Raw genomic sequence first — 14,434 nt, forward strand, 5'->3', positions numbered from 1 at the left:
GCATCTGTAGCTGTTTTTTTTTGTTTCTCTTTTTTTCTTTTTCTTGCCGTCTGGCAATGTTCGTTCTATCCCTGGAAACTATTAATGTGAGGATAATGAATGATCATTCAGGCCTTTTTTTGTTTTGTCGTTAGTTTTCATTTTGAAAGCAATAAAAAGCACTGAGGATGGGGGTGGCGGAAAAAAGTGTTGCTTAACATAATCTTTATATTGCCGATTTAAAAGGGTAAAAAGTGCTTAAGAATTGTGTGTTGTGATTGCTGGCCGTACGAAAAGCAGCAAAGGATAGCAAGGATGAAAATTCAACAATTGATGGAGTGATGAATGACTCTTGTGGCACAGTTATTAGGTAAATCAGATGTTTTTTTTTGGTTTCTTTTATGATGAAGTTGGTAATATTGTGGACTTAGATAAAGTTTGTTGCTAAAGACCTGTTGACATTTTTCGGTCTACTTAATGATTATTAATGTTTTCGTTGCTCTTTATCCAAATGACGAAATGAATATAAATCTCTTGATACAACAAGAAAACAAAAAGTCATTTCTAATTCTTATTTTTTTGTTTAGAGAAGGCATATTTTGCTGAATAAAGAGTCTGATGCTTTGAAGTAAGGTATTTAGGAATTATTATTTCTTTGTAAGGAATTACAGGAATTGTAAACCAAAGGGTTCTCTGGTAGAAAACCAAAATGATTCTCTGATAGAAGACCAAAAACTCTTCTCTTGAATACGAAAATTCTGCTCATAGAATATCTTCTGATAGAAGACCAAACTGTGTTTTAGTAAAAGAACAAGAATCGCCTTAACAGAATATTTGGTAGAGACACAACAAGTTGTCCGATTATATATTGGGAATAAATACTACGATTTGCAAAGCTTTAGCCAAATCGAACACTCAGTTGTAAGTTATCGTGCCCATCAATAATTTAAATTAATGCTGGAGCTTTTTGGCTTTTATTCCAGAGAATATGGATGTACCCACGAAAAATTATATCATTGTAATTAGGACCACAAGGATTACCTTCGTTCATTCGTTTCCCGAACAGATAGTAAATTGCACTGTACCAAAGTTGATATAAGTTTGAAAGTAATATTACGAGGTACTAAGTTTGGACCAAACCGGTTACTGCCTTCGACAGTTATCGTGTTAAGTAGACAGACAGGTGGACATATCGACTACAAATTGCACTACGAATCAGATTTGGTCATAAACAATTTAGGGTCTAAAACTATTTTAATTTAAAAATAACTTTTTGAATGACCCCATCCCAAAATACCCCACAGCAAGAAAACCCGTTAAATGGAGACTGTTCCCAAACGTACATCTTCGAACGTAATCGCACTCAAAACGAAAGATGCATTTGTACAAATTTTAACGTCCTTTATCAACTCAATTGGATAAAAGAGTGTTTTTAGCAGACTGATCGATGTACTGTGGTCAATCCCACGACGGCCGTTTCCATGTAACTGATTGACTGTGAGAAATATTCGACTAAGGGTCGTCACCTCAACAAGTATATGCTTGTGTTTGTAAAATTTTCATCACGAGATCGGTAATATATCCCAAAATGCCCGCTCCGAGCAATTTTGATCGGTTAGGTAATAAAGAAGAACTCCAGTTATCGATCTCTTCCGTTTGCCTAATCAGCTTCCACCATATGTCAACATCGGATGTCGGGAATGGTCGCACTTCCGAGGCTGCTCAGATCTTAGCCTCCTCCAGGACAACTGCGATAGGAGTTATGTTGCTGCTTGCTGCATCAGATCATATGCCAGTGTATCTCCAACTTCGTCGGCGGAACATGAGAAACCCCCGTGACATGCAGGGAATAGAGGTAATAAGATAGGAAATTCTCTGGCAAAAATGGAAGAGAATTACCAACAGTAAACATAGAGAACGCAAAGCCACTAAACGCGTCTCGTCTAGAGTTAAAAAATTGGACAAAAAAATGCCCACTTATCCCTGTGGAATAGAGAGGAAATAGGGAAACCACAAAAATCCTATGGGGAGACCCAAATGTGAAAAACTAAAAACCTATTATTGCTAGGTAAGGCAGAGTTGAGTAGAATTACAGGTGTCCTTACAGGTTACCTGGGTTTACGAGCTCATCTGCACAAGATTAATTGTGCAAACAACAGAATATGCAGGGCATACGGAGCATTTTCTCTGCCAATGCCCCGCTTTCGCAAACATAAGATCCCAGTTTTTAGGGAACTACATATCTGAATCAGATAACTGTAGACGACCTGAAACAATTACGGAATTTTGTTAAGGGCACAGAGTTCTTTAAGTAAAATACAGTAGAGTACTCTTCCTCAAACAACCCTAGTCTAGAGCGCACAACAGGCCTAACTCTGGCTTAAGCGTATGTCCACCAGGGCATGTGGCGATTACTCGCCCCTCTTTTCAACCTAACCTAACCTAACCTAACCTAAGTACAAGGTACATAATGGTCGCCACAATCTAGGAAACAAAGCTCAGCGTCACCCGTAGCTTGCAACGTTGCCATGGTTACAACGTTTTGCGGAAGGATAGATCAAGAAGCGGAGGACGACTTGCCTTTTTTAGACACCAGTCGAGCCAGGGCAGACGTATCTCTCTTGAACTTGGCTGCAGTGACCCATATATGGAATATACGGGGTATGGAGTAGTGCTTAGGACTGTCGAGGAAGAGTTGTTTAATGTATTGCTGTTGCTGTAACAGCATTTATGCTAACGAGGGTATATACACTTTCATACGGGCAAAATGTGCCTCATCGAAATAAAGTATGTTTGGACGAAATGTGTTTCAGACAATTTGGAGTCGATTGAGCAATGTCCGTCCGTCTGTCTGACTGGCTGGTGCGCTCGATAACTCTCGAACGGATGAACCGATTTAGTCCAAAATTTGGCTTTCGCAATATTTTGTCCAAACTTAGTTTAAGTTCGAAAATGGGTTATATCGGTCCACTACTTCCGGTACCTCCCCCACAAAAGTTCGAAAATGTTCGGAAAATTTGTGCGCACGATAACTCTTGAAGGGTGTAACCGATTTGATACATACTTTGCCCATCGTGAAATTTCTACCAAACTTAGATGAGGTTCCAATATGGACTCCATCGGTCCTCGCCTTCGGGTACCTCCCACACAAAATTTCGGAAAAGTTCAGTTTAGGACCTGCTCTCTAATCGTTTTTATTTTTATTGTAACAACTTGTATTTACGGCCCCCATACAGCGATACAAGTTTCATCAGGGGCAAAACAACACTTCCTACGAAAATAGCCTGAAAGTTTCAAAAAACCCCTATGACACCGTGTGTAGTGGTTGGAGCGGAAAAAAACTCTCGAACGGATCTGCCGATTCGATCCAAAATTTCGCGTTCATAATATTTTGTCCACTCTTAGTTTAAGTTCGAAAATAAGCCATATCGGTTCACTCCTTCAGGTGCCTCCCCCACAAAAGTTCAAAAATTTTCGGAAAAATTGTGCGCACGATAACTCTTGAAGGGAAGGACCAATTTGGTCCATACTTTACTCATCCTAATATATCTACCCGATATAGATCAGGTTTGAATATGGACTATATTTGCCCATTCATTCGGGTACCTCCCACAGAAAATTTCGGGTAAATTCACTTTAAGACCTGCTCTGGACTTACTTTGATTTCTGTTGAAGCCACTTGCAATCGCTGTGTCAACTACGTCGGTAAAAGTTTTTTCAGTGGCAAGTCCATACTTCTTGGTAAAACAGCTCGAAAGTTGTAAAAAAACCCCTGTGGTACAATATGTAGTAGCTGGAGAGCACAATAACTCTCGAACTGATAAACCGATTTGATACAAAATTTGGCCTTCGTCATATTTTGTCCAAACTTAGTTTAACTTCTAAAATGGCCCATATCGGTCCTCTTCTTAAGATATCTCCTCCACAAAAGTTCAACATTTGTGTCCAAGTGCAGTTTAAGGTCTGTTCGGAAATCCTATGGAAATTTATACCGATAATGTTCTTTGTGGTCCTGTTTACAGCCATGTTATGTTTTCCGTGGACAAATCCATGCTTCCTGACTAGTGGGCGCGATTTCTATCGAAAAGATATGACTCTCAAAATAAGATCCACTTCCGTAATGCACTAAGTCGGTCCATTCTCTCCTCCGCAAAACTTTTGATCTTTAATCGTAATCCACATTTTTGTCGGCAAGTTCAAATGTCCAAAAAGTGCCACAAAATTCTGAAAATACGCTAAATAGATTCGATCTGTCCGTAGATGAAAGTTCCAAGGGTATATCTCTGTCGGCAAAGCCGACTGATACTTTTTTACTTGTTATGTATGTAAATTCATTCTTCTGCTTAATCGAGCTCTGGGTCTATCTCCAGCTCTATGAATGTGGCTGCTTCGATGGGATGTAACCACAGATCCGGTAACACCCGAGCAAGTACTGCAACCAAAGCATGACGTTGTGTTGCTGTATCCAAAAAACTTTTGTCTCCTGAAGACTGATGACATTTGGCGGGTTAAATTCTGGGTTTGTGACCCTTTATTGTAGGTGTGAAAATTATGTAAAGCAAATTCGCCAAACCCGCCATAATTCAAAAGTTCGACTCATGGCGGATCTGTCATTCGGGGTTCAGTATGTACTCACCAAGGGCTTTCATACCCAATAGGAATTTTCCACCCCCCAAAATTTCGGTTCACAGTGTTTTTTGATTTATATTCGCGAATCAAACTAGCGCCGCATAAATAACCACAGACCGACCTATTGCGCTATATGTGGTCAACAAAGTTTCTTTTTCTGCACCGCAAATACTGCCGGCTAGGGACTTGATTATTTTGTTCGTACATTTCTGCTGTCGCAGGTAGCTGTGGCATACGCGGACGACATGCTGTCGAATGTGACCCCTTGAATTTTGGGGTAGTTTGTAGTCGGAATTCTGATACATTCTGACATTCAACTCTGTTGTCACCTGCCGTCCATGTGGTGAACAGAGTGGGTGTAGCAATAGTGGCGGATATTTGCAAATTCATCGCGTGAAAAAAGTTGCCTCCTTTTTCAGACAAATTAGAGTTCAGAATTCACAAATGACATCAGGGAAGGTACCCGACTCCAAAATCGTGCAATCATCAGCATACGTGACGATATCAATGGCGTCTGGAGGGGGCGGAATACATCAGAGGTAGAGGTAAGACAGTACCGGAGATATCACCCCACCTTGGGGAACTCCCTGTTTCACTCTACGGTGCTTGGACTTCTTATTCCTTAATTCCACATACGACTGGCGACCACACATATAGTTGATTATCCAAGGTTTCGGGGCTTTTGATAAGTCAAGCGCCACCATCACTGTTCTATCACACGGCCGCTCCTTGTTGAGTCGTACAAATATGTGTGGAGATGGCGTGCAGCACTGTAGTCGCGCTGTGCTGCTTACGAAATCCATGTTGATGAACGACAACTTGATAGCTATTTCTAATGCTGGGGAGGACTAAGGCCTCAAGGCCCTTCGCTACAGGTGACAAAAGCGAAATCGGCCTGTACGATTCACCTTTGCTGGCATCCTTGCCTGGCTTCAGTAGCGGGACCACCCTGCCCATTTTCCAGACTTCGGGAACAATAACAGACAGCGTTCCTGATGGCATTCGCAACATCATCCACTGTAAACTATGGTGGTTCATCCTCGGCAGGAAGAGATCTAATGCAACGTAACACTCTTCTCTTCGCCCTGTCACTCTCGGGGTGCTCGACAAACAGTCGATTGAAGTAACTTGCACACCTCTTCGGGTCAGTCAACGTAACGTCGCCAAACATGACTGAGGTCCTGTCATCCCTCCTTCCGGGGCTGCGTATGCGGTTGTTGTCGAGGGGACTGCTGGGGAGTTTCGTAGTCAGACGACGAGGGAGTTTCGTAATCCTACGACGACTCACTGGGGTTCCTCGGTTTCGAATAAGTGTAATAAAGTAAGTAAAGCATTGTAGAAACGTAACTTGAAACGAACCCTGTTTTATTTGGTACAAATCGTATCGGGAAATAAAACAACGTCTACAAAAAATCTTACATCAATTCTAGAATTAATGCCGTATCCGTAAGCTTTAATTGCATATGTAGTTACAAATGTTCATATGTATTTATAAAGCTTTCAATCATTACATCACAATGTGTTGCATATTTTCATTTATTTTTTGTTCCTTTGTTTCATATCAGCGTAATTGTCATATATTAACTATTGTGAAATACATTTATTTCTTGTCTTTGGTCAGATAATGATAGATAGAAACATATGTATGTATGTATTTCGGCAGTCAGTGGCAATCAATATTGGCCTCTTTACTACTATGTCCAATCTTATTGTTCCCATCAATAATAGCCCAGCAATCGAATAAAATGTAAACGTCAAAAGAAATTCATTAGATTTCCAATCAAACGACAAAGCAAAGCAGAAAAAACCAAATCACAGAATATCAGTGACAAAATAAGCGATAATGAGATATGTCGGGCTGCTAGGCTGCCGTCATAAACATATCACAAACATCAACGGAACTGTGTTAACAGATATTGTTGTTGTCATACTGATGTGGCATTGTTGCGATGGGCTGTGTTGACAAGTCGGATAGATATGGGGAACAGCAGCATAAATTGGGCAAATTATCTTGACATAATGGCAGAAATGATGTACAGTTAGTCAGTCATTTGTTTGGGGAATAATGAATGGCAAACATTTCCACAAAATGCATACATATGTTGGAAATTAGGGCATTAACGGGCATATACTGATGGGGGTGTGTGTTTATAAGTGAGGGGGGCTATAAATATTTGACAAAATATACATATTTAGTTTTTATCCTACTATAGAAAATTGTAACACAATTTGGAAATATTGGAAAAATATTACCAACATTTCTTATAGGCCCTTTATGTAAAATATTCCCATCCCTGGCACATTACACATCCCTAATAAAATTACGCACAACATTTTGTTGGATCATTTCGCAGTAATTCTATGCTGCATTCAAATTGGATAATACAATTTTTGTTTGCTGTAGCAGCATGCAATATACATTCATCCACTTACAAATACATACATACGCACATACATGCTGAAAAATAAAAACCTATTACCATAAAATCATGGCCTAAACTCCCTGACGCTTTATCGAATATCAGCTAAATGAATAACCATAAATTATTGCATAATTATTTCATATTTTGGAGAAAATTTTTTTTACGCCACATTTCTGGGAGGGAACTGAGTCTTTCAGTCTATAACGCACACACACAAACACATTGCATACACTGCGTATGTTGATGATGATGCCCACGGTGTACTCTGTACACACACGGAAATTGAAAGCACAAATTTATACATTTAACGAATATTTAAAGCACTTTTGTCATAAACAATTCTCTTATGTGGAACACACAAAATCGTGGATCCAGCTATATGATGTGCAACCGAATCCTTTGTTTCCCACTCCTGGCTGGTTGCTGGTTTGGTTGGTCTGATTGGGTGCGTGTGTTGTTAGCATCAATACGTTCACGCCTTTATACGCAAATTTACGTTTATGTCTATTTGTTGTTTTTGTGTGAGATGGCATATGGCGGTCGGCGGTGTGGTATTCGTATGTGTGTTTTTGTTGTTTAACAACGGCGACATATTGATGCGAACAATTTAGCGCACACACGCATGCACATACATATATACCCGCGAAAGTCAATGTGTGAACATTGTGATTGGACACGCACAGAAGATTATTTATGTTGTGAATGTGAGAAATTTTACACAGATTTGTCGACAATAGCGCAGGCTAGAAGTTATGATATCCTTTTAAGGTATTTAAAAAGATTGCTTAAGTCTGGCGTATTCCCCCATTGGCTTAACTTCATCATTACCTTTGAGAGTAATGTTTACAAAACGCACTGACAGTCTTCCAAATTTACTGATCGCTACCAATATTATGATTTCATCCCGGCAAGGGGAATTATCAATTGGCTTTTCAGTTTTTGAAATGATGATTTTTCTAGTGAAAACCTGAGCTCTTTAAGCATCGAGTATTCTCATGTTAATGAGAAAGACGCTCACTTTTCGGCTTTCCAAAAAAAAAAAAAAACAAAAAACAAAAAAACACCAGTATTGCGATTGTCTAACACATTTTTTGAGTTACCGACAAAAATCGGTAACATTAAAACGCAAAATTATGAATAAAAAGTTCCAATAAAAGTTGACAACATTGCTGCTACCGGTAGAACTGTACGACTACTTTTTATTCGTCGCTATCTTACCGAATAATATCATTAACTACCGAAATTATAAGCATTTTAATTTTACCGACATTTGTCGGTAACTCAAAAAATGAGTTAGAGAATCGCACTATAGAACAAAATATTTGCAAGTATTTAAAAAGTTTGAAAATTTCTTTAAATAAGTAAAAAAGGCATGTATGCCCTCAGCATGTGACACTAAGAAAATAAGCAACCTAAGTATGTGCTGTTTCGAACTAAAATCATTTACTCCTGACCACTACAAAATAAACCAGCCTACATTTTCCTCTGTTTACTTTTTTCAACAGACATCCCTTTAATATGCCATTATTTTGTATATTCATCTTCCTAGAACGGACATTCAAGAGAAATTCACGAAATTGTAACAATCATCTTGAAAATTTTTGACATTTCGGATAAATGTAGACCTATGATAGCGATATGGGGGGCACCGTGGTGCACTGGTTAGCACGTCCGCCTTGCACTCAGAAGGTCTGCGGTTCGAATCCCAGGCCAAGCAACATCAAATTTTCAAAGGTGGCAAAATTCCCCCTCAGTAATGCTGGCGACATTTCCTGAGTATTTAAGCCATGAAATACTTCTCTACAAGTGGTGTCGTACGACACGCCGTTCGGAGTCGGCAATAAAAAGTAAGTCCCAAATCATTGAGCCAATATGAATCGGCGTGCACTCATTGATATGAGAGAAGTCTCCCTTGTCCCATCTGGGATGTTTGTGGAACAATTATATTATGATAGCGATATTTTCTGCGGTTATATTAAGACATGGATCAATAACATCAATGTTTTGAGTGGAGAAGCCAAATCACAACTGATTTGATAAGGACTCTCAACTCGACTTACGATTAATCGACAATTAATCGATAAATGCTAAAAACTTTAGTGTGAAGGACTGGTAGGATAAAAATTATATCGTTGTAATCAAAATCACAAGGTTTACTTTCTACGAAAATTTCAAAACCATCCTCGAACTCCCAGGAGTTGTCCGAGTAAATCCATCTTCGTACACCTTCCATCAATATTAGTCAATCTTTTCGATAGTTTGCTTGGTAGGTAAGCATTTTATTTGGCCACTGTAGGATTTTAAGAGCTTCTGGACTATAATGTCAGGAACCATGACCTTTCTAACGAAAAAGTGTATAGTTGTAATCAGGATCATACTAGGACTACTTTTTGAGGAATTTTGGAAGCGATACTTGAACAATTCTTAAACTGCACTTAAGCGAACATTTTGAACTTTTGTGTGAAAGGTATCCAAAACAAGTAAAAAAGTATCAGTCGGCTTTGCCGACAAAGATATACCCTCAGCCTTTGTGAATTGAAATATAAATCTGCGGACAGATTGAATGTATTTAGGTTCTTTTTAGAATTTTGTGGCCATTTTGGACATTTGAACTTGCAGACAACAATCTGGAATAGAATTAAACTGTTGCGGAGGGGGTACTTAAAGGAATGGACCGACATAGTCCATTATGGAAGTGGATCTTATTTTGAGAATCATATATTTTTATATATATATATTGGGCTCACTAGTCATTTCAGAGGGTCCTATAACTTTTGGAGCAGTATGCCAGGAAACATAGACTTGTCCACGTAGAACATAATATGGCTGTGAGCAGAACCATAACAAACAGCATCGGTATTCATTTCCAAAGGATCTTCGAACAGACCCTAAACTGGAAATAGACACAAATGTTGAACTTTTGTGGGGGAGGTATTCTAAGGAGAAGATCAATATCGCCATTTTGGATCAAATCGGTTGATCAGTTCGAGAGTTTTAGTGCTCTCCAGCAACTACATATGGTGCCTATGTCTGTATTTCAGGCTATTTGCTCAGAAAGTATGGACTACCTCCAGATGAAATTTGCCCCGTCGAATAAAGACGTGAATACAAGTTGTTACAATAAAAATCAAAGCGATTCGAGGTCAGGTCCTAACCCGAACTTTTCCAAAATTTTGTATGGGAGGTACCCAAAGGAGTGGACCGATTGAGTCCATATTGGAACGTCATCTAACTCTGGCAGAAAATGTACGATGTACGAATGTACGATAGAGTTATCGTGCCCACACATTTTCCGGACATTTTCGAACTTTCGTGGGGGAGGTACCGGAAGGAGTGGGCCAATATAACCGATCCATGAACTTAAAGTAAGTTTGGACAAAATATTACGAAAACCACATTTTGGACCAAATCGATACATCCGTTCGAGATTTATCGTGCGCACCAGCCAGCCAGACGGACAGACGGACGGAGATGGCTAAATCGACTCCAAATTGTGTGAAACACATTTCATCCAAACATACTTAGGGTCTTAAACCATTATTTCGATGAGGCACATTTTGCCTGAATGAAAGTGAAAAGTTGGTCGCTATAGACATTTTTGTAAAATGATGTACCTTTGTTCTCACAAACATCTCGCAAGGGATAGGTGTGGCTTCACTCAATTTACTAATTTCGGTGAAATAGGATCAGAGGTGGTCTGTTTGATGAATGTTTAGGTTTTCGAAGTTGTAAACCTTGAAAACGTCATATCCCCGTAGAAATCGTATAAAAAGTAGTAAACGTCATAATATGTATGTTACCATCCTCTTTTTCTCTTAATACTAAGAGTATTTAAATTTAATGTTATTTTTTACTTGCCTTCAGTTATCCGGTTCTAGTGAGTTGGGCTCTGAGTACAACATTCACACTGTTTCCTTGTACTGCCTGCGCAACTGCACCATCTACTATTCAGGCCTGCCTGATAGGCTCGTTGTTCTAGAGGTTCTAGCTTGTACCTTCAGATTTATCTATAGATCATGAAGTTCTCCCCTGACATCCCTGGTTGAGGAAGCCTTGTGGCAGGGATGCTCACGGCTGTAACACCCATGCAGGTACTGCATCGACAAAATCATGTTGTGTTGATTAACCGGATGGTTCTATGTTGAAGTCCTCGGGCCGACATTTTGGCAGTTTTGACAATTCTTCCACTGCGTTGCGCTAATAATTGCTTACCAAACTGGCGCCGCATAGCTTACCACAGCAGAGCTATTACATTGTAAGAGGTCAACAAGGTTTTTTGTCTGTCAGCGACTTGAGGACCTTCTTCCTATTTCTAATCTTATCGCAAATAGCAATGGCTTGAGCGAACGACTTAAACATGCTATCGCCAATATTTTGGGTTAGTTCGGGGTCGAAATCAGGACACCATCGATCAATATGTTCAAGGGGAGCCTCATTTCGGCCACCCATGTAGTGAACAGTGTGGCAGTGGATTTTGTGGTGGATATTTCCATATCCCACAGATGAAAGAATTGACCTAAATCGACGATAGGAAAGAATCAGACGCCACTATCGCACAAATATCCATATACAATGCCCTCTGGAGGGTGTGAAATTTCAGAAAGGTAGAGGTTAAACCATTCCGGAAATATCACCCCTTTGGGGAAATTCCTGTTTCTCTTTGCTGGTCTTCGGCTTCTTTTTTATGAATTCCACAAACACGGCTGGAGGAAAGTCTTTTCTATGTCCTCGTAGCTGGCATGGTTGACGATATCGAAGGCATTCATTAATTCAAAAGCCACAATGACTGTTCGGCCGTACGGCCTGTTCCGGTTCAGTGCTAGACTGATATACGTAGATGTTATGTGTAATACTGTTGTGGTACTGTGAGTTTTCTGGACGGACTGGTGTATATGAAAGCCAATTTCTCATCCCCCGATCGTTTTGCAAAACGTTGCAAGTATCAGGTGGTGGCGAGCTTTGTTTTGATACAGGTGACTTCGTTGTGGAAACAAATTGAATTGCGCGAACTATTCCGGGGCGCTGAACAGACACTCTAGCGCAGCGAGCTGCAACAAAGCTTTTAGCGCAGTAGTCCTGGAGGCATTTAAGACCAGAGCTGCCTCGGAAGTGCACCCAAACCACGGCATTTATTTCATCTCAGTGATGTCAACATGTGTTTAATGCGGATCTGGCAAACGGAACAGATCCATGGCCTGGACTTTTTCTCTATCCCTGCACGGTCCAAAAAAGATCTGAGCAGGTATTCCGGGATATATTTCCGCTGCTAGGGAGACAAATAAATATACGAACACAAACATGTAATTGTTGAGGCGACGCGTCATGACGCTGTCATGACGGCCCCCAGTTGAAGATTCCTCGGAGTCAGACTGGTGCATGGAACATGCATCAGTCTATTTTTCCGGTAGCTTTAGGGGATTTGAGAGATTTAGGGTTTCTAGAGATTTCTCCAAGAAACTTTGTATAACGTTGTAATCATGTAATTACAATATTTGTAAACATTTAAAAACTATGCTTGGGCTACATGAACTGCAATTTTCGAATTTTGTGGGGAATGTACCAGAAGGACGTAGCCAATATGTCTTATCGTAAAAATATGTATATGTCATCGAAATAATAGTTTTTGTCCACAAATCCGTTTCCGAAGATTTGGAGTCGGTTTAGCCATGTCCGTCCTACTGTCTTACAGATCTACCGATTCTGTGCACAATTTGGCCCTCGTAATATTGAGTGTCATTGTGGTGCAATGGTATGCACACCAGCCTTGCACTCAGAAAGTCTGCGGTTCGACTCTCAGGCCAGGCAACTTAGAATTTTCAACGGTTACAAAATACCGATATTTCCTGAATATTTTAGCCATGAAAAACTACTCTTCAAGTGGTGTCATAAGACCCGTCGTTCGGACTCGACGATAAACAGTAGGTCCTATATCATTGAGTTAGTATGAATCGGGGTGCACTCATTGTTTCGCAATATTATGTCCAAACTTAATTTAAGTTCGAAGATGGGTTATATCGGTCCACACCTTCCGGTACCTCTCCCACAAAAGTTCGGAAAATTTGTGCGCACGATAACTCTTGAAGGAAGTAACCGATTTAGTCCATACTTTGCACATCGTGAAATTTCTACCAGACTTAGATGAGGTTCCAATATGGACTCAATCGGTCCACTCCTTCGGGTACCTTCCACACAAAATTTCGGAAAACTTCAGTTCACGAATCGCTTTGATTTTTGTTGTAGCAACTTGTATTCACTGCCCCCCATTTAGCGGTATAAGTTTCATCAGGGGCAAGTACATACTTCCTGAGAAAATAGCTTGAAAGTTACAAAAAAACCCTATGACACCGTTTGTAGTGGTTGGAGCGCAAGATAACTCTCGAACGGATCTGCCGATTTGGTCCAAAATGTTGCCTTCGTAATATTTTGTGCAAACTTAGTTTAAGTTCGAAGATAAGCCATATCGGTCAACTCCTTCAGGTACCTCCCCCACAAAAGTTAAAAAAATGTTCGGAAAAACTGTGCGCACGATAACTCTTGATGGGAGTGACCGATTTTGACACATTTTTTATTTATTTTATTTTATTTATTCAAATCCATTCTAGTAATACTAGGCCTACAAGACCATATAAACGTATTACTTAGCATATAAATCCTGAGTATTTAATACTACATTATAAAATATAAAAAAATATTGACATCAATAATCCTTATTCTTGGCTCCCCAGCCGTAAAAATATATATAAAAAAACAAACAAATGTAAAATGGCCAAGTGAACAATAACCCATACAAGCTACAATTATGTAACTAAATGATTGAAAACAACAATACGTAGTTGCGAAAAAAAGACAAAGTGATAAAATTGTATTTCATCAAACACATCCTAATATATCTACCAGATATAGATCAGGTTCGAATATGGACTATATTTTTCCACTCCTTCGGGTACCTCCCACACAAAATTTTGGATAAATTCACTTTAAGACCTGTTCTCGAATCACTTTGATTTTTCTTGAAGCAACTTGCATTCGCTGCCTCAATTACGACAGTAAAAGTTTTTTCAGGAGCAAGTCCATACTTCTTGAGAAAACAACACGAAAGTTGTAAAAAACTCTTGTGACACCATATGTTGTAGTTGGAGAGCTCGAACCGAATACTGCCTTCGTCCACACTTTGGATATTGTAATATTTCTTCGAATATTAGATAAAATTCGAAGGTGGTGCTTATAGGTCCACTCCTTGCGGTACCTCCACCACAAAAGTTCGAAAATATTCGCTAAAATGGTACGTGCGATTTCTCATAGACGTAGCAACCGATTTGGTCCAAACTTTGGAACTCTAAATATTGTCGGAACTTAGTTTATGTTCAAAAGTGGGCCATATTTGTCCAATCCTTGTGGTACCA

At 39.6% G+C, this 14,434-nt stretch overlaps 1 protein-coding gene across 2 annotated transcripts in view; it reads left to right on the plus strand.

The window, feature by feature from the left end:
- The window catches only part of Calx (sodium/calcium exchanger 3), a 534,678-nt gene that overhangs the window by 140,394 nt on the left and 379,850 nt on the right, over positions 1 to 14,434 (plus strand). The gene's annotated exons all lie outside the window — the stretch shown is intronic.

The sequence above is a fragment of the Musca autumnalis genome, unplaced genomic scaffold (assembly GCF_047663935.1).
Source record: "Musca autumnalis isolate F117 unplaced genomic scaffold, ASM4766393v1 scaffold_1, whole genome shotgun sequence".
Lineage (NCBI taxonomy): Eukaryota > Metazoa > Arthropoda > Insecta > Diptera > Muscidae > Musca > Musca autumnalis.